The sequence below is a fragment of the Calidris pugnax genome, unplaced genomic scaffold (genome assembly GCF_001431845.1).
Source record: "Calidris pugnax isolate Ruff unplaced genomic scaffold, ASM143184v1 scaffold167, whole genome shotgun sequence".
NCBI lineage: Eukaryota > Metazoa > Chordata > Aves > Charadriiformes > Scolopacidae > Calidris > Calidris pugnax.
The window spans coordinates 975044-998886 of NW_015091045.1; the positions used below are offsets into that span (position 1 = coordinate 975044).

The 23843-nt window shown below is 44.3% G+C and overlaps 1 long non-coding RNA gene across 2 annotated transcripts in view; it reads right to left on the reverse strand.

Annotated features, from left to right (window-relative positions):
• LOC106896472 overlaps positions 1 to 22888 on the reverse strand; it is a 36360-nt gene extending 13472 nt beyond the window's left edge. The window contains exons 1-3 of one of the 2 annotated variants that reach the window (XR_001413635.1): positions 22632 to 22888; positions 7115 to 7236; positions 1065 to 1210 (exon numbers count right to left, since the gene is read on the reverse strand). This is a non-coding gene — a long non-coding RNA (uncharacterized LOC106896472). Of the gene's footprint in view, positions 1 to 1064; positions 1211 to 7114; positions 7237 to 16937; positions 17028 to 22631 lie in introns of those variants that run through there. The other variant, XR_001413636.1, reaches the window with a different exon arrangement.
• Between the last annotated feature and the right edge of the window lie 955 nt (positions 22889 to 23843).

Genomic DNA, 23843 nt, shown 5'->3' on the forward strand with positions numbered 1-23843 from the left:
TTTGTCTCTGTCCTACCTCTTGGGCTGTCTCCTCTCAGACAATAATTTCCAGGAGAGGTGGCTTGTGTTCTAATAGATTGAGTTAACGATTGACTCTAAGTGTTCCTCAGGTCATATTGTTAATAAACCTACAAAAGACTGTGTGAGCTAAAAGGCAAAAGTAACCTTGTAGTCCAGCTTTTGGAACAACAGCTTCAGGATTTGTGTCCCGAAAAGGTTTGGGTGCAGCAGATTAAAAATCAAGTCAAAGATGAGAACAATTATCTTGAGAGAAAAAAAATAAAAATGCTAAAATCAAAGCATTCAAGAACTTAAAGTTAATGAAGAAAGGAAGAAGCCTGAAAGAGTGCTTAAGAATTCTGATTTGAGCAGAAACTAGAATATTCCTATAGAGAACAAGCTGTGATTTCAATATCCCTCATGGAGCATTATCTCTGTTTTGCGCTTTGTTCCTTACGTATGGGTAATAAATAGAGACTCCTTGTAGCTTGGTGAGATGATTTGATCGAGGCTGAATTTATTAGAATAGGAAAAGTAAGCAAATGTAGAAAAAAAAAATAAATCTCAGAGTCTGTGAGACTCTGATGGGAACCAGTCATTTGTCAAGGCAGCAGGGTGATTTTCTTTCGTGGAAGGAGGACAGCGAGGCCCTGGCAGGAGGTGCAGGGAACCCAGGCTGGATTTATGGGAGAGAGAAGGCTCACCAAGAGGTGCACAGAGCCAATTTTGCTGGAGTTTTGAAATATTTTTTTCAATTATTACTCTTTTGAGCATAAGGCGGATAATTGTTACACCTCAGGGAAAAGAGACTATCTAAACTAAAATTTAGATTTCCTGGGAAGCCCCAGAGCAGGGGCCAGTACATGCTGGACCCAAACTAACACAGAAAAGAAGAAGGGTACCTGGCTCAGGAAGTTTGAATATTTAGATATATTGCGGCTCAGGAAGTTTGAATATTTAGATATATTTTTTGTATGGCTAAAAGATACACTTGGAAATTTTAATGTCACCTTCCAGAAGCATTCTTAATACAGGCCTATAGTATTCAAATTATTATCCCTTACCTTCTACCTCCCTGGAAATTGCTTTTGGGGCCTTATCCAATGTCCGATGCAGTCAATGGGAGTGGCTTTTGAACAACTTCCAGGAGAGCCATTAAAGTTCCTTCTTGGCTGCCTTCAAAACACACAGCAAGTTCCAGCTCTGAAACCTGTGCATATGAACATAGAAATATCTGAGCAAGTTAAAGAGGAAAACATTCTTCAACCAGTCCGGACATAGCACGACAGCAGCAAATGACTGAGGACACAGACACCGTTAATTCTAGTAATCCCTGGGATGTTCAACTATAGAAATCATATTTATGACTCTCAAGAAGCTTTAAGAGAGAGAAAAGGAAAAAAAAAAAAGCAGCCCATCACCAGGAAAACCATTTACAAACTGCAATATTTGAGAATGAGCTCATATAAAAAAAGATTAAGTGCAGCAAAACGTGTAACTAGGAATGAGAGAAAGACTGAAATGCCTTAAGATTTAGCATTTGAGGAATATAGAACAGGTTTTGCCAAGAATTATTCACATACATCTGCACAATCCCCATCCATCTATTTTTACTTTTTTTGTGGGCCAATAAAGAGAGCTGTGTATTGTCAATCCTAAAAATAAGCGCGTAAGCTTTAAAAACCATTTATATCACAGTAGAGAGAAGAATAATTATGTTCAAATTAACCTTTCTCCCAGCTTATGTAGCTTCAGCCTTATTAGACTGAGGGCTCAGCAGAACCTTTTCCTCACCTTCAGACAGGAACGAGAAAAAACACACAAGAAAAAGGGTTGGATGACCCAAATCAGAGACAGCCTTAGCCCAATCTTCCTGCTTTTGCATCCTTTGACCTTTTTTCTCCAGGGATTTTGCTGTTCTGCCCTGTAGTGCTCACGTTTTTCAAGAGCTCACACAGACACGTCCATGGTCCCTGTTGGCCTCAAAAGCTCCAGGTGAAATCCTGGCTCCCCATTCTAATAAACAGCAAAACTCCCTTGTCTTCAAAAGGCATTTCCCACTGTAAATTCCAGAGTCATTTGCAGAACTGTCCATCTGCTTAATTGGTCACCCCTGTTGTTGGTTTCTGTCAACATTACCTTCCCTGCATACCTAATGGTGGATTTGCTCTAGTCATATAGTTAATTAGGTTTTCAGAGCACCTCCTGTATACCAGGTAGGGGTACTTGAGTGGCCATCCTATAAATAGGCTTAATAATGGCTAAATAAAATCAATGCCTATTTCTTTCCCTATAGGCAAGCTTTAAAAATTCAGGACACTTCTCCTAAGTTCTCAAACACACATTTACAACCGGCCATAAAAGCCCAGAGGGGATTTTCCTGGAGGAGGGACAGAGATTACGTGGGCTAAGGTTAGGCACTAGGGCTTCCCAACGTTGCTTTTGCCACACAATAAAAGCAACACCGTGCAACCTGCTCCCCATCCCATGCCTCCTCACCATGCAAACCACGCTGTAACTGTCCTGCATCAACACTGGCTCTTCTATATTCCCTTTCAATACAGGAAAAATCCATAATCTGACAAATGCTGACAATACAGCCCCAAACCCTCCTTATTTACAATACTGGAGTATTACTGGTATTGACAAAACCATTCTCCAGTGGATGCCATAAAACTAGGTATTTGTTCAGCCAACGCTATTTCAAGGCAGCTTGTTTATTCAGTTGCTGTTGACATTTCCTATAGTTTGTTTAATTCAGGGCGGTGACACCTATAGGTGAGAGCGCCGCAAATTAACCCGCTTTTGAAGCGAGGACCAACCCTCAAAGCCAGGCAGGGCTCCCACAGCTGTTTGCAGTTGTTTATAACACAAGGGGATAATTCTAACAGCATTCCCTTTTGTTTTTCTCTCTATTTAGAAAACAAATGCTGAACCTTCGGGGGAATATTCAGGAGCCACACGTTACCCTCATCGGCAGCAATGGGGCTGAAAATCATGGTTTCTGGAGGAGAGGGCTGAGCAGATGAGAGTTGATGGTGGGACAGTTGTTGAGGACAACTAATGAAGGGCCTAGAAGACAAATCATATGAAGAGCGGCTGAAGGAGCTGGGGCTGTTTAGTATGAGGAAGAGGAGGCTGAGGGGAGACCTCATCACCCTCTACAACTACTTGAAAGGACACTGTAGAGAGGTTGGTGCTGGTCTCTTCTCACAGGTAATTAGTGACAGAACGAGAGGGAACGGCTTCAAGCTCCAACAGGGGAGGTTTAGATTGAACATTAGGAAGGAATTTTTCACCCAAAGAGTGGTCGGGCATTGGAACAGGCTGCCCAGGGAGGGGGTGGAGTCCCCATCCCTGGCTGTGTTTAAGGGCCGTTTAGATGCAGTGCTGAGGGACATGGTGTAGGGGAGGACTTTGTAGAGTAGGGGAGATGGTTGGACTCGATGATCCCAAGGGTCTCTTCCAACCTCAATGATTCTATGATTCTATGATTCTATTCTATGACAAGAGCTGCCAATCTAAGGAGGGTTTTGCCTTTCAGCTAACGATTTTATTCGCATGCAGTAAAGGCCCTCCCCTTTTTCCCAAGGCTTCCAAGGGGCCTTCCAGATGCTATTTTTTTGCTAAGCGCTCGCGAGGAGTCTGTTCAGGAACTGTAAAAAAGCCAAAGGTTCTTTACACCAGTAATTTAGCTACGTCTGCCCTGGCTCCATTGAAAACACCGTGGCTCCACTGCTGGGGCTTTTGACAGCGCAGTGTAAACACACAACTGCAGGCAAATGAGTTAAAAGCATAATGAAAAGATAACAGCTGGAAGACATGAGTCCGGCGCGTTGTTCCCTGGGCTTTATGCAGTTCCTTGTTCTTGTGCAGTCAACGTAAGAGTATTTCTAAAGCAGGAATGTTTATGTGGTTTATGCATACTTTGCCTCGGTGTTAATAACAACCCAACAGGCCACGTAAAAGAAAATGGGGCCCATGGCAAAGACAGCTCGGGCATAAGTGCAAGGCTTCCAAGGGGCCTTCCAGATGCTATTTTTTTGCTAAGCGCTCGCGAGGAGTCTGTTCAGGAACTGTAAAAAAGCCAAAGGTTCTTTACACCAGTAATTTAGCTACGTCTGCCCTGGCTCCATTGAAAACACCGTGGCTCCACTGCTGGGGCTTTTGACAGCGCAGTGTAAACACACAACTGCAGGCAAATGAGTTAAAAGCATAATGAAAAGATAACAGCTGGAAGACATGAGTCCGGCGCGTTGTTCCCTGGGCTTTATGCAGTTCCTTGTTCTTGTGCAGTCAACGTAAGAGTATTTCTAAAGCAGGAATGTTTATGTGGTTTATGCATACTTTGCCTCGGTGTTAATAACAACCCAACAGGCCACGTAAAAGAAAATGGGGCCCATGGCAAAGACAGCTCGGGCATAAGTGATGAGTAAAATCAAACGGGAGCCTCAATTCCCTCATTTCCTATGGCTAAAATCCTTGGCTTCGCAATTCTAACACCACTTTCACTGCTTTAATGTCATTTCCTATAGTCTTTCGGTTTGTTGTTTGGAGGAAATAAGAAAAGCAAATTCTTTTTCTCCCTCCATGTTCATCACTGGCAGGAGAATGTGAAGAGGTCAGAAATTCTTGACAAAAATATTTTCATCAGAAAAGTAAGATTTCCTTTCATTTCAACTGTACTTGGAAAAAGATTGCTTCCAAATATGTCTTCTGTAGGGTGAGCTTTCCCTCCGGACACACACACATACTTCCCTACTATTTTCCAAATTTTTCCAGTTGGAAGACAGTATGAATGTGTGGGAAAGGCTGTCAAGCCTTGGAACACTTTCCAAATGAAAATAACTTTCACTTTTCAAAGTAACACTTGCAGTACTTACCAGGTGTTAAATCTTTGATGCGTTAACTTTTAAAGTGACAGTATGACCCTGAGGCTGTTTTTAGGCTATTTTGGTACAAAATGTCAGGTTCCTGCTCCAAAGAAGACTCTAGAGCTCTTGTAGACCAACAGCCATGCTTCTAGAATGGAAAAGAGAAGGCTGCTTACATGAGGGGATGCCAACACCTTCCAGTGGGGTTCAAGAACACCAGCCTTACCAGCATCCAGAGACACAGGTTGTATCATTACATTATCTTAAAGATCTATGTTAAAAGACAAAATAATATAAGAGTAGATAATGCATTTTTTCCTCACTCAAGCATTAAATGCAGAACTTAGGTGATTATATGATGAATTATGCAGTAATAACATGACCCTGCAATAAAAATGGAAATTCAGTGGGCAGTCTGTAAACTGTAAGTTTTCCTAAAAAACAACCTGTAAATATCTGCAGAGGAATCAGCATCCTTGGAAAACAATGAGTCATAAATCCTTTTTTTCTTTCCTTGACATACTGAGCACAAAAAGGCGCTAACACAGATAGCAGCTGCTAACATGTTTGTCTTACACTGATTTCTTCATGTCTGAGAAGAAAATGAATCCTTTAACAAAACAGTAGACAAATATTTGTCCCGATTCTTTTTTTTTATTTTCCCCTTAGATGAAGCGCTCTCATTTTCAGTCACTTGTTCCCTGTGTGTCTTGTTTTTTAATGTTGCGTTGCTCTTGCTCAAAATTCATTAAATCGACGTTTTGCCATGAAGAGATTCCCCCATACCCTGGAATCCATCCAGGTGACTCACAGGGGATTGACCATCACATAAAGAGAGCAGAAGACATAAATAATTATAATTAAGTCAAAGGTGACTTAATTATACAAAGGTACATCTTACCAGGATGGATTCTACCAGCGTTAACTCCTATTGGGTAGCGCGCTAATTTACAAGCAGATCCATTTAACCTAATGGCATAATTTACATAATAAATTAGGAAAAGCTTTTCAACAGTGATCACCACCTGGCAAATCTGTGAACGCTCATGAGCAAATATTTTAAAATAAACTCGTAGAGTCCCGATTTTACCAGATGTCTGGCCTATTTTTTGAAATCTAGTTCTTACTATTCAGTGGGAACGCCGGCAGAGGAAGGACAAAGAACACAGCAGGGCAGGTGTGTGCACACCGACGTGAGGCCTCCTTCCACCCGAAGCAGCATTAAACTTGTTGCATAAACAGAGTGAAGGCACCACAGTAAATAAAGGCAGGACCTGCTTTACACAGGATGCCTTTTCACCCCTTATTTCAGCTTTGTTTCTTGTACATGCAGAAATGAGCACAAGAAAGGGAATCGAGTATTAACATGACAAGTTGTATCTTCAGTGCTGCAACAGCTCATAGAATCACAGAATTGCCGAGGTTTGAAGGACCTTTAAGATCATCGAGTCCAACCATCACCCTAACTCTGATAAAAACCATCACTAAACCATGTCTCTAAGCTTTATGTCAAACTCGCTTAAATCCCTCCAGGGATGGTGCCTCAACCCCTTCCCTGGGCAGCCCATTCCAAGGCTTAATAACCCCTTCCATGTCAAAATTTTTCCTAATCTCCAATCTGAACCTCCCCTGGCCCAACTCAGTTACGTGCCATCTCCTCCTGGAGTACAGGGCACAAAACACGGGTCCCCTGCCACCGTCCCTCTCCACTGCTGGCCCAGGGACACCTTCTGGCCATGCCTCACCCCAGCCATCCCCCGTGTTTACCAAGGAGATGATCTTTATCTTTCTCTTCTTTTTATCTAGAGGCTTATACTCCTTTCCTAGACGGTACACAGTGCATGGTATTTAGGCTTGAAATGCAGTACAAGTGATAAGTGCAGCTATAGTTTTCTCACAAATGTAAGGATTTTTTTTCCCTCCATCTGATCCATTTCAAATGCTGCAGTGATTTGTAATGCATATTCATACCACATCACCTCAGTATTGATCTTTAGCCTCACTGTGATCAAATATTTAAAATACACTAATAAATTGGACGTAGACTAATTCACTGCCACTCTATCCTTTATAATCTACAGATAAATTATACAGACAGAATCCCTCCAGAAGCACAGAAAAGAACAGATTTTAAATGGGATTGACAGCCACGGTCATTCACAGGCAGCAAGTACCCACTCATGTATTACACAGACTGGATAAACGGGAAATTGTTACCTTCAGAACTGCCAGTTCCTCACCTGACATTTACCACAAAAGATGAAAAGAACCAGTTGCAGCTGACAACAGACTGGCTTGAAATGGTACAAAGTATGAAGATTTAGAATCTGGTCTGCTTCAGTGAAGGCTGGGACACTCGCACCTGATTAAAAAATAAGGATGGCCAGTTATTTTAAAGGTGACAAAAATCTATCCTTTCAAAATAACAAAGATCAACTTTCCCAATTTATTCGCTAAATGGGCGGGATGTGAAATTACTTCCCCTGACAATGAGCATTCCCGGGGGAATAGTAAATGCAGAGCCCAACATAACACAAAATTTGAAATAAAATCACACCGGGCATTTTTAAGTGTCATCGTTTGTTAATGCTGACATATGTGACTAATCACAGTCAATTTAGTGTTGATGTTAAGTTTGTCATTTTTACAAGGGTTGAGTAATATTAAATATCACTGTGGGCAGGTGTGATTGTTATTTAAAATAAAATTGATACAAGATATGAAGGGCCACATCTACAGTTGGTGTAACAAGTTAGTACTGCCCATTTCAGGACAGTGGAGTGATGCCAAATTAAATCACCGAGGAGCCTGTCTTGCTGTACCCAACTGAATTCTTACATGCTGTTAAAAAAAACCAAAACCAACCCAATAAAAAACTGTGCAACCAAAAATAATGTTTGCATCTGTTTCAAGTACGTGCACAAATTAATCTCAGGCTTTGGGCTGTACAAATTCTACAGCCAAGGTTAGGATGGGGTTTGCCCTTGAAAAATTAAACAGATGCTTTAAGGTTTGGTTTGCTTTTCTTTTTCTTTTTTTTTTTTTTCCTCATTAAAAGCACTGATGAGCACCAGAGCCAGCAAACCAGAAGAGATGGACATGTCAAATCTGGTACTTCAGAGAGTACCTTGGACTTCCTGGCCAAACACCACCTAGGAACCCCAACCACAGTATATCCTCTGTATGCTTGTCCGTGCTCTCTTCTGAAATCCATTCCAAGAAGGCTACTAGAGACAAGAAGTTTCTCTGCAACACCAAACACATCTAATAAGTCATCGCTGCTTATTTTCCTTGTTCAGAGGACAGAAAGAATTGCCACCACGATATGTCATTAGCTATCTTCTTGGAACACCACGTGCTTAACAACCTGAGAGGCTGACATACAGGCCCCTGTTTTCAAAATCCTCTGCACTCATGGACTGCATGTGAATGAGAAGGAATAGAATTATAGAATTGTCTGGGTTGGAAGGGACCTTTAAGATCATCAAGTCCAACCACCAACCTAACTCTGATAAAAACCATCACTAACCCATGTCTCTAAGCTCTATATCAACCCCTCTTTTAAATACCTCCAGGGATGGGGCCTCAACCCCTTCCCTGGGCAGCCCATTCCAAGGCTTAAGAACCCTTTCAGTGTCAAAATTTTTCCTAATCTCCAATCTGAACCTCCCCTGGGGCAACTTGAGGCCGTTTCCTCTTGTCCCATCACCTGTTCCTTGGGAGAAGAGACCGACCCCCCCTGGCTACACCCTCCTTTCAGGGAGTTGGAGAGAGCCAGAAGGTCTCCCCTCAGCCTCCTTTTCTCCAGGCTGAACCCCCCCAGCTCCCTCAGCCAGAACGGATTACTCCATACGAAAGGAGGTCATAAAAAGCATGCAATCAACTTGCTAGTGGATATTTAGGAGCTGGCTCAAAACAAGACTCTGGCAGGTTGCAACCACTGGGGATAACAGGCCACATTCTTTCCTCCTCTCCAGCTGCCAGTGTTTGGAAGATCCACAAAACACAGGGAAAACCACAAAACAGTGCGAAAACAGCGACCCTGATCCGTGGGTGTGTGACCCCACACCTCCCAGGGACCCCACCTCTGCAGCACACGCTCCGGTGGTCTCAGAGGAGACACCTACTTCGACACCCCCCATCTACAGCCTGTCATATCTCCCCTTGGCAGGTCTCTGATACCACAAAATCGTTAAAGTTAACTTTAAACACGTGCATGGTCATATTAGTTTAAACAGGAGGGGTTGTGTGCTCCAAGTTAATCCCTGCATAAACTATTTCCTCTTGTTCAAATCAAGGCGACTGACTGTTCTTGGCAATATGGACTCCTCTGTTCTATCTGCTTGTCTGTCAGGGGGGACCTGACAGGCAACCTCGGGGAGGATATGACTACAATATAAATATTTAACACAACTTTACATTTTAATTTCATCATCCGTCTTTGTAATGATTTCCTAACCTTTACTAATTCACATCCTCCTCCACGAGGCAGGTTAATATCAAAAGGGAAGATAAAACCACAAAGGGATCCAGCATCAGAGCAGGAACTAGGGGGAAAAAAAAAACAAACAAAACAAACTTGCAAAAAGCATTTCAACACCTGCGTTTGGGGAGGCTTGTCCTGAACCATGACATCTGATCAGCTGCAAACCTGGGAAGCTAAGGATGCATCTCTTTTCACACGGTGCAGATGGCATCTCTTTAATTACTCTTCAGCATCACGTGTTGAATAGAACTTTTTTTTTTTTTTTTTTTTTTTTCATCTTCCCGTGAATGTTCCCACATTGAACATTCAAATGAGGGAAAGCAGAGCGGGGAGGGGCAAATCCCCACAAAACAGGGATCTTTCTGTAGTACTCCATAGGAATTATTTCACACCAAAAAAAGACAAAAGTTGTCAGAATGAACATATGATCAAAATCATGGGCAATATTAAAAAAGCACCGGCTGCATTTCCTAGTTACAGGAGCATAGGAGGGGGTTGCTTGGTAACACAGCCTGCCGGCTCCAGCCACCATCCGCTCGGAAATCAGCCATAAAAGGAACTCCCATGCCATTGCAGCGTTGCTAGGGCAACGTGCAGAAGTGATGGATCCCAAGTTAGAGACACACCTTAAGCAAGAATATGTTTCCTCTCATTTTCAACACTTTCCAACCCATAAATACATGGAGTCACCAATTCGAAATAGCTCCCAGCGAGGCTAACTTATAGGGTTTTTTGTTAACGTTCCCATCTTTTGAGACTTTGCATGTGTAGTAAAGCAATTAGCAAGGGAAAAGAACCCAAAACATAATGTCTGCAGCACCGTGTAGTAAAGCCATTAGCAAGGAAAAAAGAACCCAAAACATAATGTCTGCAGCACTGGATGGCAAGCACTTCACCAACAATAAGGTACAACGCACTGCAGATGTGCAAGTGCATTCTTACAGAGCATTAAAGAATCACAGAATCTTCTAGGTTGGAAGGGACCTTAAAGATCATCTTGTCCAACCGTCAACCTGACTGACAAAAATAGACACCCACACAACAAACAAGGAGCATCATCACTAAACCAGACCTCCCAGCACTACATCAACCCGTCTTTTGAACACCTCCAGGGATGGTGCCTCCACCACCTCCCTGGGCAGCCCATTCCAATGGCTGAGAACCCTTTCAGTGAAAAAATTTTTCCTAATATCCAGCCTGAAAGAGGGTACTACACCTGGCAGAGGTGAGCTAGAGCGGAGCTGGAGGTCACGGGTACCAGAGGGTACCCCCAGAAGACCCAGGTTCTGGCAGCGATGCTTAGGGCAGCCCCAGAGGCTGGGATCTGACTGGCTGTGGGTGCCCACCCTGTCACTTGTATGCCTCCCAGCAAGGCATCTGCTGCTGCTCCAGCCCACCCAGTTTGGGGTTCAAAACATGATCTAGCTGCCCAAGCAGGCTTGAGCTGCAGGTGGGGCAAAGCACACCTTTGGGAGACTGAGCATGAACTCGCTCTCCAGTACCCAGGAGACCCAGGAGAAGTGTCTCAGATGGAGATACTCATGTTTGAAACACCCCCTTCTGATCTGATGGATCCTACCCTTGCTCCATCTCACTGCCCCACCGCACACAGCCCTAACACAGCCACATCAGACTCACCAAAAACCTGCCGTGCCCAAAAAACCCCACCCCGATGGGGAGAATGTTTACTACAACCCCGTGGAAGAGTAAGTTTGTTGACTCCTAGAAGTTTTCCCCTTGAAGCTGAAGAGTGATGGGGGTTTGCAGCGTGTCAGCACCAACCCAACGTGCAAAGCCTTTACTTCCAGCAGCTGCCATCCAGCACCTCGTGATTACGCCGCTAAACCAGCCACGTACCTTGATGGGGAACTTCACTTTTCAAAAGTCAATCAGTGCCAGCTTGTAACACTGTCAAGTCCACATTCATCTCACTGGTGCTGGCCAGATCCTTGGGCAAATACCAAGTGTAAATGATGAGGACAGACACGGAGCTTCTCTTTCCGTTGCTGTGACACGCTAATGACTGGCAACTGAGTACGAGGGGGGTTAACAGAAGCCGAGTTCTTTTTCTCCTGAAAACGTCTAAAATGGCCCCACGAACCAAAATTATAAAATAATTATACTCCGCCTTGAGCTGAACACAAAAAGGTTATTCACTACAAAGCCCTAGCAACCATCTTACCCTTAAAGAAAAAGAAAGCAGACTGCCAAAGCAGTAATGAAATGACACACAACTGTTAATTTCACGTCTGTTTTTCAGAAGTCTGTAATAATAACCAGTAATTCCTTACAAAGCATCCATTCTTGTTCCCTAATTCCCACCTAGGGATATTAAAAGGCTTAACCATTCCCTAGCTGTATCTTTCAGGAAGATAATGTCCACTGAATTCCTTATATAAAAATACACAAATCTTTTTTTAAGGGAAATAATCAAATTTATAAAGGCTCTGTAAAAGTGCTCAAGCGAGTCCAAAGGGCTTTGCAGGACCAGTAAGGACAGCTGAACATACCGATTAATTTCTTCTGTGGCCCAACATGAGGTGAGTTTGGTGGCCTCAGCAGAGTGCTTCATATCAGAAGGTCACCTTGCATAGTCTCAACAGTTCCGAGCAGAAAAGAATGAGAACTGCACTAAACCAGACAAAGTTGCACAGGTTTATGCTGAAATCAGCTGAAAATATACCATCTCATCGCCACCATTTTTGTGTCTTTCAAGAGGACAACGTATTTATTACCAAGTAGATAGTGATCTGAAAATAATAGCAAAGGCAGGCAGGATTAGGAATAGCTCCTCTAATTGTGTTGCAACACGATGTTACTGCATAATGAAAAAGAATTCAGTTCCAGCAGCAGAAATCTCTGTGCAGCTCCTGTCATCAGCCACTTGGGAGAACGAACTGCTTCAAAACATTGATCCTGCTGACTGACTCAGGACTGACATTAACAGGTCTGCTAGTCTCATCCAGCTGCCAGCTGCTCTTATGGATGTAGGAATAAACCAGGCTACAAAGATACTGTGGCATCAGAAAAAAAAAAAAGCAAAAAAAAAGCATATTCACATATGGTACCTACTCGACAAAAACAGATGCAGGCACATAAACATCATGCAGTTTAAGTGGGGAGAACCTTTGGTGAGCAGCCACGAACGCACAGCTCCCACCCCACGTGAATTTATGCAACACAAACACCTTCTGCCCTGCACCCAGCACAGGGTCTTCTGCAGGGCTGGGTCACACAGCACCAAAGGTGGAGACTTCTCACTCCAGCTCTGGGCATCCTCACGGGACTCAAAGATGATCAGAAAACTGGAGAACCAGAGCCTGGGAGGACAGGCTGAGTGAGTTGGGGGGTTCAGCCTGGAGAAGACAAGGCTCCGCGGAGACCTCAGAGCCCCTTCCAGTCCCTCAAGGGGCTCCAGGAGAGATGGGGAGGGACTCTGGATCACAGAATCACAGAATCTTCTAGGTTGGAAGGGACCTCAAAGATCATCTTGTCAACCGTCAACCTAATTTTGACAAAAATAGACACCCGCACAACAAACAAAAAGCAACACCATCACTAAACCATATCTCCCAGCACTACATCAACCCGTCTTCTGAACCTGGGCCCACCTCCTGAACCCACCTCCCTGGGCAGCCCACTCCAATGTCTGATAACACTTTCAATGAAAAAATTTTTCCTAAAATCCAGCCTGAACCTCCCCTGGCGTAACTTGAGGCCATTTCCTCTCGTCCTGTCGCCTGAAGTGGGGGGGACAAGGAGGGGAGCCCTAGGAGGAGGGGGAAGGGTTTGACACTGAAAGAGGGAGATTGAGCTGAGATGTGGGGAAGAACTTGTTTGGTGTGAGGGTGGTGAGAGCCTGGCCCAGGTTGCCCAGAGAAGCTGTGGCTGCCCCATCCCTGGAGGGGTTCAAGGGCAGGTTGGAGGGGGCTTGGAGCAACCTGGTGTGGTGGGAGGTGTCCCTGCCCAGGGCAGGGGGTGGCACTGGATGGACTTTAAGGTCCCTTCCAACCCAAACCATCCTGTGATTCTATGACTCGTAACAATGGCTGCAAAGGCCCAGCCCCTCTTTGAATTCCTGGGGCTTCCAGAGCTGAGCTCAGGCTTCTGCTCCCCACAGGGCAAGTGCAAGCCGTTGGTCACCACGCTGCAGAGCCTGGATCTGGGATACCATGACCCAACCCTTTGCTTCTGTCATTTTTCTGCTCAGCCCACACTTCTGGCCAAAACGTCATCCCTCCATCACCAGCTTAGTCCCCAGTGCCAATTTCAGCCTGATATTCCCTAGGAATTTGGAAATGTAACCTACAGCACACCACCATCAACACTTTCTATTACTGCATGCTGTCTAATAAGCAATTCAATGAGCATTATATTTTTATTTACATCTGAAAGAGCTGCAGTAAAAAAATTCTGGGCAGGCTACGCATAAATACATGAAATTGCTCCTACTTCACTAATGAACTATTGTGTGTAATAAAATTAATCTCATTCCACCCATGATGTATCTGGTTTAATTTTTGAAGCAGGGAAATTTAGACACATGTAATTTGTGGAAGGGGGAGCCAAAATTCAAGAGATTCACTTTAAATCAATCAGGCAGTTGTTTTATTTATATAGCACCCTTCAGAAAAATTATCTGAAGGCACTTTACAATGCAAAAATAACTCAACCTGGCAAACTTCCAGGAGGGTTGCTGCTCTTGACCAGGCCTGACGACACCGTCTGTATGGCAAATGGGTTACTTCAGTGATGTAGGCTTCTTTTTTTTTTAACCCAAATTTGCTTCATATCCTAAAGTTACAACTACAGTCACTCTAAGCAGGTATTTCTTGAGAGCTCATTCACACAGCTTGTCTGTTGGCCGAACCCAGCTGCTCTGTGGGTTGGTGACACACCTTCTGCGTGTTTTCAGGACAACTGTGTCCCCTCCCATGCCCCGGGCAGGGTTCTCAGCTATTTTCTTTCTGCATTTGAGGAAGAGATGGGAGTGGAAAGGAAGCTGTCTAAGCCTTTTTTGCATTCTGCATCCTCTGGTGCAACACGGGGCTGTATGTACTTTACGTAACACGCGAGACTCGGAACTGAAGCTCACATGAAGCTTTATGTAAAATACTTGCACAACAGACTCCAAAACAAAGCAGAGCTCCCGGAAACAAAGCAGAGCTCTGAAGCAGAGCCTCAGGAAATGCAGCTCTACCGACTTGTGCCAGCAAGCCCTGTATGTTTTCATTATTTATATAGAGCCTTAGATGAGCAGAGCAGTGTGCACAAGGTAAAACGTACTGTGCAAATAAGAGTCAGCTCCAAAAACTTACAGTCTAACGGCACCAAAGGAGCACACAAATCAACACAAAACACACACAGGATGATGTATGGCATTTTGAGTTGGAAAGTGGCTAGAAATAAGTTGAGTCTTAAGAACCATTTTTTAGAAAAAATGTGTCTTTGTGAACTCTGCTTGGCCAGCTATTCCAAGCACATGGAAAGGCTTAGAACAAAGGAAAAGGCTCAAAACCAGCGACAGTGAAAAGGGAGGGAGAAGGAGAGCGAGTGAGAGAAGGACCATGAACTGTACAGGACTTACAGGACTTCAGAAGCTAAAGAAGCTCTGAATATCCATAGGGAGAGAGCGCTCGATAGCATCTCACCGAAGCTGGAATGGATCAAGAATCTGAACCTGATGAACAAAGCAACACAAGATATTTTAAACAAACGACATGCCCAAGCGAAGTGAACCCTGGCATGGCTGGTGGATGGTTTGCTTTTAATTTTGAACTAGAGAATTGATTTGGAGTTTAAAGCTGTGCTAGAAAAATGGTATTTCAAAATAAAAACAGTAGCACAGACATGTTAATTTATGCATCCAGTCATACAGGAGTCGTTTCAAACTCTTCTGTTCTCCATGTGGTTTTGTTTCCTCACTGTGCAGCTTTCTGAAGGAGCTGTTGGGATTGGGCTCGAGCTAAAATTTAGCCTTTTAGCCTCTTTAACCTGTTATAATCTTCACTACGTAAGACCATCTCCCAAGCATTAAAACTAGATGGAGAGGAGGATCCTGAACAGATACAATGCAACAAGTAGATTTATTCTCCAGAGCTACATGCTAAGGGATTTATTTTTTTTTTCAAGTATTTTCCACGTTCTGGATAAAACCTTGTGTGCTGCACAGACAGACTCGATTAACAGAGGCCTCCCGTGCAAAAACATGACTAATTTGGTCCCTTCACTACCCTGGTGGTGCCCCTCTTCCAGAGTGAGTGGGATACACACACAATTGATGGCTGTACCTAAAATCCTCTTCATGGGGAGCGACCGCCCTGCAACAGCTGAAGACCTTGACTGCAGCATTATCTTTGCTGCCTGGAGATGTTAACCTTCTCTCATCTCCACTCTGCATAAAAACCTTGGTTAAATTGTGATCTTCCAAGAGCTAGTTTCTGTGCTAAGCCTGCAGAGCTCCCGGCGTTAAGGAAAACACAATCTAGCAATAACAACGCGTCCAGAAGGACAAAGACCCAGCAGAATTAAGGTTGCAGCTCATGCTGTGTGTACAATACTTATGTTTATACAACAAGGTGTGTGTTTAAAGGTGAAAAGCTGGATCTGTTAAGTAGTTTAACTCTCCAGTTTCTTGCTAGTATCACTTTGTTAGGCATACAGCAATTCTAAAGGCTTTGCAATATTTTTCTACTCATCAGGTACTATGGAAGTATGTACTAATGAGGAAAAACAGATTAGGGCTCGTTGGCATTGATACAAAAGGTGTCACAAGATAGACCCTGAGTAGTGGGCAGTAAAGCCAGCGCAGGACCAGGACCCTAAAAGAAGTGTCCATGAGGGGCAATAGCTCCTGGCTTCTGGCTGCCATCAAATTCCACAACAGGGACACTCTGCTTTTCACAAAAAGCAAGGCACCACCATTAAAGTGACTGCTACTGTCTTCCCTCTCTGAAAGATGAGGTCTCTAAGCTCCTCCCAACACATTTAACATCTAATTTGGGACAGAAAAAAAAAAAATAAAAAGACAGTCTGGAGCCCTTTCTTTCCCCCAGGAAAGTTTGCCAATCCCTGTGTTACAACACACGTCCCATAGAATTACTATTACCCCATCTACTTCTTGGAAACAGAAGTAATGAGGTGCAGAGCTAGAAGAGGTGAGGAAAATGAAGAGCCAGTCCTCCTTTGTTCTACAGGGGGAGTTGCTCCTGCCATTTTTGTGGGAATGATGCTCAGACAGCTGGAACGGGAACGTGCCAGATCAGGGGGAGGGAGAACTTGCTCTGTGCTCTCACCTTTCAGCTATCGCATTGCCAAAACATGCATCAATTTGTCAGATAGAATTTAAAGCTCGTTCAGGTCGTGGCAATTCAGAATTCCCCTTCCTCCTCCCAAACGAGGTGGCCAGAACAGACGAGAGGAGGCGACGCAGCAAAGAACAGTTGGGTACAGAAAAGCCTTTCTGTGCCGAGGACTCCTTTTTTTGAAGCAACAGACCTCACTCAGTGTGAGCTGAAGCCTTTTCCTGCACTTTACTATTTTCCCACTGGATTATTTTTTTTTTTTTTTCACATTACCTTTGGTTGGTTTAAGGCATGTCGTTAATCGGAGCTATCTGCCCCTTCTTTTCTGGGAAGAACCCCTTCCTTTGGGGAAATTTCAGCCAGTGACCACTAAAGCAAGGGAAAGCACAGGAATCAAAACAGGGAGGCACAATCACCTCAGCAACGATATTTTTTTTCCATGAGTACAGGATAAACAAATGTGTTTTTTTCCAAAGAAAAGGACACACTGTACATATTTACATACATGCACTAGTGTACCTATAAGGCTCAAGCTTGTAATAGCCTCTCTGCTTGTGAAAACACTGTATACAAAACATTCAGTGAGCTTGAAAACATTTCCAGAATCACTTTCAGAGGCCTGTAAACAAGACACAGAAAATGAACTCCTTAATACCCACAGGGCTTTTAACATTTCTGTTTGCCTCTCCTTATAACCTTTCTGAAAACACATATGTCAGGCAGGGAAAAAAAGAAATAATAATCCAGAAAAACATATTGCATTGGAATAGGAAGAATGTAATGCATCTTTCTGCTCTTAATTAAGTTAACGCAGAGTTTATAATTGACCATAACTAGAACATGACTGATTCAGCCAATGTCACAAACTGACACAACCACCAAATATCCTGTTGATTGTTTTTAAAGTATATTTTCTCCACTCACTGACTGATGCTCCATTAAAATTCTTGAGGCCATAGCAAAGAGAAAGCCTGCCAAGAGCTGCCCATTAACAAGCAATTAATATACAAGCTTTAAAGTACAAGGTTGCTCATGCCATCCCACAGAAAATATTCTTTGCCTGCTATTTCTCACTGGAGACATTTTCTGACTGAACATTCTATCTCTGCCAGGGATTTCAAAAAGTAGACTGTAATTCCCGAGAAGAATAAAGTCTATACTTGCTTGCTCTCAAAATAGTTGGATTGATTAAACTTTAATCTTAAAGGCTGTTTTCTGGCCCACTTAACAACTGATGTAGTAACAGAAATGACACCATTAGCTGTACAGCATCTGCCAGCAATCAGAACAGGGTAACAAGGCCATTCAAATATACATTGTGAATATGTAATTTATAACATGAGGACTTGGGGGGAATAAAAAAAAAGTTCACTTTGGACTTGCACCACCACCATTTATAATGTAGCTCCACTACATCCACCAGGCAATAAAGTCTCAACTTAGGCAGCAGCATTTCTTTGCATCGATGATTCTCACCATAGAAAATGGTGCAGAGATGAAAACAGCCTTTGAAGAACTTCTGCTTCCCATCTGACCCCTACGGGGGCAAGCGAGGGTGTAAGACGACGACGTGGTTCTCCATTTCAGTTTCCCAGCCACAATAGCTACTTACAGAGGACAGACCATGGCTATTTTTCCTTTAACCAGAGGACAGACTGAAGGTCTGAACTGGATTCCTCGTCTGCTGCAGGGCTTACACAAATCTGGGCTGTCTGGTGCTTGGGGCCAACCCACGACAACGCACCCATCCTTACAAAGTAGACATTAACCTGCGCAGCAAATCCAAGAACAAAGGCTAAAAGAGAAAACCCCATCAAAAGGGCACAAATGCAACTCCACATTCCTCAGAGGACAAAGGATTGTTGTGGTTTTCGAAGTAAAATATAGCTTATAACAAACATCACCAGATTATGTGTTTTGCCTGGTAAAAAATAGTTTCAGACCGGAGGCAATTACTAGCCCATATCTTGGAGTCTGACTGCGCTGGACCTTCTCCAGCTGCAGAATTCAGACCTGCCAAGTGTCACTCATTTAAATTGAAGTCTATAAGTTTTTTGGCTTTAATTAGAAAAACCCAAAAGCATTCAGTGCTTCAGTCCTGCAATACTAGATCTATTACCAAACATAGCCAAATGACCTTTATCACGTTAAGGGACACAGAGCTGACAAATAAAGGCTCTTTATGACAACTTCAGCATTTGTGGGGGTCTCTGCACAGCCCCCTCGCCCACTCCCTTGTTTATATCCAGTAGCAAAAGCTGCCAAAAGCTACAGAAAGAGCACAGAAAGATTCTCTCACTCATTGGCCATTCTTGCTGCTGGCAACAACCAGTTAATAACCAGTTAAGGTTTCCTGAGCTGCATCTTACACTAGGATCATTGTATTATTCAGTAGCAACTGATGGACCTGTCCTCTAGTCATGTGTAGAATCCCTTCTTCAACCTACTTCTACTTTTGTCCTCTGCGGAACTACTTCCATATTTTAATTACATGGCATTTTCTTGGTTTATTCATCAAAATGAACAAAACTCTTGGGATAACAGTCAGTGGATCAAACATTGATTCACTTTAATTACCTTGAGATAGACATGAAATAAACATCCTTGTATTATAATGAATTACATTTTAAAATCAACTTACTCTTGCCCCTTCTTTCCTTTTTTCCTGAATTTTAAGCTCAGTATGATTAAAGTGCTAAAATGTAGTTTTGTTTTTAGCCAGCAGTACCTGATTTTAAACCATTCTGTGATGAAGTGCTGCTGTTCAATTTTGTATTCATCTCCAGTGTTCCTGAACTCCCTCTATTCTCATTTATATTTACACTTCAGCTTTCATGCAAGAGAATCCAGCTTCAGAACATGATAAACAAGTCGCGATCCTCTAAGAATATATCAATTCCCAGATGGTGAAAGAAAATGAAACCAGATCTTCATGTGAAGATCTAGCTCTTAAAAGATTCCCCCTTAGGCAGTGTGGAGGCCTGCAAAAAGCATGAGCATAAATACCATGATATTCTGGTTTTCCCAAATACCACTGTTCTCAGCTTCATTGAAGTTCCTGTCGTGGCCACACTGTAATTTTGTACAAAATAACAGACTGTGCAACTTCAGAAATAATCTGAATTCAAATGTGACTCTTCAGTGAGTCAGGTGAGGTTTGTTGCTGCTACAGAAGGGTTTACACTGCTTTGATAATGCTTTAAAATGAAAATTTGCAACGGTGTGTGAGGCACAGCCTGTTAGCTTAGCACACCCTTACAAACAAGGTCAGGAATCTCATCACCCTTATCCTGATGCGACATTTTAAATACATGTCATGCCAAAGGGTCCAATAAGGCTGAGACCTTCCCATTTTCATAGCCCTGAGCTGGATTTTGCAGTGTTTATTCCTAAAATAAAACTGCACAAAGAAGAAACCCGGGCTTTGAAACTCATTTGATACTGCTCACCCAGGGGCATGCTGGAGATATTTTGCCACACAAGAATTCTAAAAGCATCTTAGGGAAGCCAAAGCTTCCTCTCAGGGCATATTCCTGATTACATGCACTGCAGGACAGCAATTTTATAATGGTATCTCTGACTTGTACGTGTTGCACACTAGAGATTCTCTTTATGATGCTAAACTATAATGAATCACACACACACAAAAGAAAAAGGAAAAAGATACAATGCAGAGCCCAGACTGACATGTAAATCCAGAGATTCATGGGTGGGATAAAGCAAGCTGAAACAGCAACCTCAGGCATGTTGTTTATATAAAGAAAAAGCAACTTTAAATCATATGGGTAACACCAGTTGGCTTTCATCTGTTAGTTCTTTTGCCTTTGTCATTTGCCCAGCACAATTGCTATGTTAGCAGGAGAGTCGGCAATGAAAACTCACTCCTGAAATAATACAGACAGAAAGGGGAAGCCAAGGTCAAAAAAAGAAAAGGAAAAAATGCACCTAAAGACTCAATTAAAAAAAAAAAAACAAAGCCAAACAGTTAAACGGTCAGTTCTACATCCATGATGGAATGGAGTCTGCGATGACCAAGATTGTTGCTAAAACCAGCTTGATTTCAGTGGAAAGAGAGAGCGGGGCCCTTATTCAGCAGCACGACGTATTAAGAGGTAGTCGGTGTGCTCACTCAGAGCAGATGTTGCTCCCAGATCCCTGCTGCTTCTGCGCTGTAGATTATGGGCCAGATTTACAACAGTATTTGGGGACTTAAGCATATTACTGCATGTCACATGGGACCGGCGGGAATGCCAAACAAGGTTGCACCTCTTATTTAGGTTATATCAGCAGAGCAGTTGGAGATTCTCCTGAGGTTGTGTCTTTAACTTCTCCAGGGCAATGAGTGCTTTATTTTTGCATACTTCACGAATTCCCGTGCAGTGCTGGCACCACAACCACAATAAGGACAGCAGTAAGTGAAGGAATTAGCCACAGCTACGCTGACACAGGGAAGACATCTCTGCTACTCTGAAACCTAATATTCCTGGGCAATATTCCCTCTCTACCTAATTAATATTTTTCAACGTTTTAAAGTTATTATTTTTTTTCCTGTTTGCAATAAAAGATTGCATGAAGAGTTAAGAAAATCATTAAAATAATCCTCACAGGCTGACCTCAACAAACAAGGAAATTCCAAATCAAGAGATACCACTGAGCTCTGGAAACCTGACAATATTAAGAACAGCGGAGGTGAACTAAGGGCAAAGTAACGGCTTTAAATACAACTGTTGTTTGCTATTATCTGCTTTGCCCTTTTGTTCTTTTCATCCTTGTTAGCAGGACAAAACCACAAAGTCTTAGTATGTGCTAGATGGAGTCACAGGCCGATGTCTGGTACATGCACCATGCCTTGTAGTGGAGAACTGGAGAACTAACACTGCTGTGTCACTTTATCTAAATATTAATAAAACTCCTTTCTATATGGCAAAATAAGAAGATGCACCTGAGTTTAGGAACATGTGCTGTTCCATACCTTACGACTCACAAGCCTGATGCTGCACTGAGTGTGTTTTCCTCTGAAAGATGGGTAAGACAGAAAGCAAACAGAGGGTATGTTTGGATCACGCTGTCTTTTCGGGTTAAAAACACCGCAACTCTGTGGTTAGTCTTCTGGAGACATTCTTTAAAAACAAACAAAGTATCCCAAACGTGTGCTCTCTGAAAACAGAGCAGAAACCTCACACTGCTCTAGGGTGAAGGTATCCACCATCCCCGGGGAGATTTCTCAGAGAAACACGATGAGACGTGCCCAAGGCCTTGCACCAAAGCAGCTCCCATCATGGCGACTGGCTCTTCCCTCCACCAGCGCCTCAGGGGCCGCTGTGGCCACCCCAGGGCTGCAGCAGGCCCAGGCCCCTGCCAGAGGGATGGAGGGGGTTAGGTCCCAGTCACCCCCATCTCCCCAACCCTGGGTCCTCACCACGGGGGCTGAAAACACCCCAAAACCTATCCAGGTACTCTCTGCGAACCCCCGGGGAGAGGCACAGCCATCACCTCAGGGCCTGGCTTTGCTGGGGGCACCGCCATCCCCAAAGGCGCCTTCCCCCTCCCTCCCAGGCCTGAGGAGAAGGACAGGCCACGGCCTCCCCGCTGCCGAGAACCCGGGTGCCGGGACGCTGAGGAGAAGCCCCCGGTCCCTTTCGCCCCCCGCCGCTCTCCCCTCACCACGGCGCCGCCCCGCCCGAGCAGCCATTGCGGGGAGGGCTGAGGGGGGGCGATCGACCGCGGGCCCGGTTGCCGGGGCAACAGGCGGACGCCGTCCCGCGCCTGAGGGAGCCGCCACCGTCCCGTGAGGTGAGCAGCCGCCGATCTCCGCCACCGCCCCGTGAGGTGAGCGGCCGTCGGCCTCGTCCCGTGAGGTGAGCAGTCGCCAGCCCCCGCCATCCCCCCCCCATAGCCCCGCCTGAGGGGGAGAGGCCTCCCTCAGCGCGGAGGACAGCCCTCCTCCGGGGCACGGCCCTCACTCACCCGCCCGCCGGCAAATGGCCTCCACAGCTCGGCCCCCGGCCTCCTCCCCGCCGCCTCCAGGTGCTGCTCGACCTTCCCCGCCCTAGGGGCCGCCTTCACCCCTCACCGAGCTCCACCTGCCTCGGGTACCGTCGCGGGGGGTGGGTGTGGGTGTGTCCCAGCCCCGAGGGACTGCCACATAGCTGGCTGTTGGAACAGATGGCCGTGATTAAACAGCGTGATTAATGTGGAGGAACCTCTGCAGGAACTTGGCAGCAGGACAGGTGATGGTTAGCCTGGCTCCTGCTCTATTCCCACTTACGTAAAGCTGAGGTGAACAGAAGTTTCTTTGTTCCCCTGTGCCTATATTGCAAGACACTGTGTTTCGCTCCTCGCCCTCCGTTTAAGCTATGGATCTCATCAGGCTTAAGCGTCTCAGTCCTTCAGAATATTTGCGTCACGGCCCCAAATTAGAAAACAGAAGAGCCGTGATGCAAGTTCGGAGGGAACACCCGGATGCTCCCAGCCGTGCCCCTGCTCCTGGGGGAAAACAAAGCTTCCCCACAATAATCTGCCTGAAGAAAAATAATCGGGTAATCAGTTTGACCTTAATCATATGAAGTGGGAAGATTAGCCAGACATCAAAATAGATGAGTCGGGCCTGGCATTTCTTGTGCTGTATCAGCACACCCTTGGCCAACCCCAGCCTTTTTAGCTAGTCAAAAAGAAGGCAAATAGACCTAAGAATAAGTTGAGCCAATCACGTCCCGAAGGGTTAGGGCCAGGGTCAATCTTGCTCAGTTCATGGCAGAACAGATGATACCCTGCAACAGGAGATTTAAATTGTGTTGATACAAAGATGCAAATGTTACAAGCCTATTGATTGCAGCTGCCGGCAATTTCATTGTCCCTCTGACATCCATGAATTACAGGGATGAACAGGGGAACTCGCAGATTCCCATGATCTAAGATCAGAAAGGACTGTGAAAACCAGCCAGCTCAATCTCCTTGCATTCAGAGACCAGAAGCTGTGTGAAATGGTATTTTTTAAGTATAGAACTAGCTGTGAATATTTCAGGTGGTGCTGAGTTGATAAACTGTTCCACTGCTCTGTTATCCTCATCACCAGGTAATTGTGTGATTGTGGTGTTTTAAAACTTGCCAGCCAACTTTGCAGGCAGTCAATCTTGTTCTGCTTTTGTCAGTATTGTTGCAAAGCCATTTACAATCAGG